Raw genomic sequence first — 756 nt, 5'->3', positions numbered from 1 at the left:
GAGCGCAAGCGCGGGCGATCGTGTCGCAACGGTTGGTACGAGACGGAGCGCTCGTCGGTGAGTGCGTTCGTAGTATCGCGAGTCTGTTCGATCGTAGATCGATGCGGACTATTCGGCGGCGCGGATTGGTCGACGCGGTGTTGCTTGCCGGACGGATTATCGTTATGAAATCCCGGCGAATAAACGCGGTGTGCGGACTTAGGCTGCCGATTACGTTCGGCGGGAGTACGAGGATGCTCGTACGAAGACGGAATTTAGAATAGCGACCTGGCTAGGTATGCGGAAATGTCCGCAATACAGAGTTCGGTGGCCTAGAGGAACCAAGTACGCTTGGCGGGTATACGAAGATATTCGTATGCGGGAGCAAAGATTACCGAGGACGCTCGGCGATACACGAGGATTCTCGTGTGCTGGTAAAGGCATAGAGTCCGAGTATGCTCGGTCGGGACTACGAGGACACTCGTAGCAGGTTTGTTCGCTGTCGATCAGCGAACGGAGTCTGGTGAGAAGACGTTCAGCCGGGCCTCTTTTATACCCGGCTGGCGGCCGAATGATTTCGAATCGGCAAGCATCGGCGGTTTCGGCGGCGAGTCCCCCACAATACGGAATTTCGGAACGGTCGGGTGTGGGGGATTTTCGGCGGTTGACCGCCGCTGTTTTTGATGCGAAATTTATCGGCGCGCGATGCGCCCTTGGTGGGCTACGGACGATGTACGGTCCGTAGCCGTAACGATGCAGCGGGCTGCATCGTTACAA

This window comes from Linepithema humile, unplaced genomic scaffold, assembly GCF_040581485.1.
Source record: "Linepithema humile isolate Giens D197 unplaced genomic scaffold, Lhum_UNIL_v1.0 unplaced_1, whole genome shotgun sequence".
In the NCBI taxonomy this organism is placed as follows: domain Eukaryota; kingdom Metazoa; phylum Arthropoda; class Insecta; order Hymenoptera; family Formicidae; genus Linepithema; species Linepithema humile.
Note: the sequence above shows the minus strand (reverse complement) of the source record.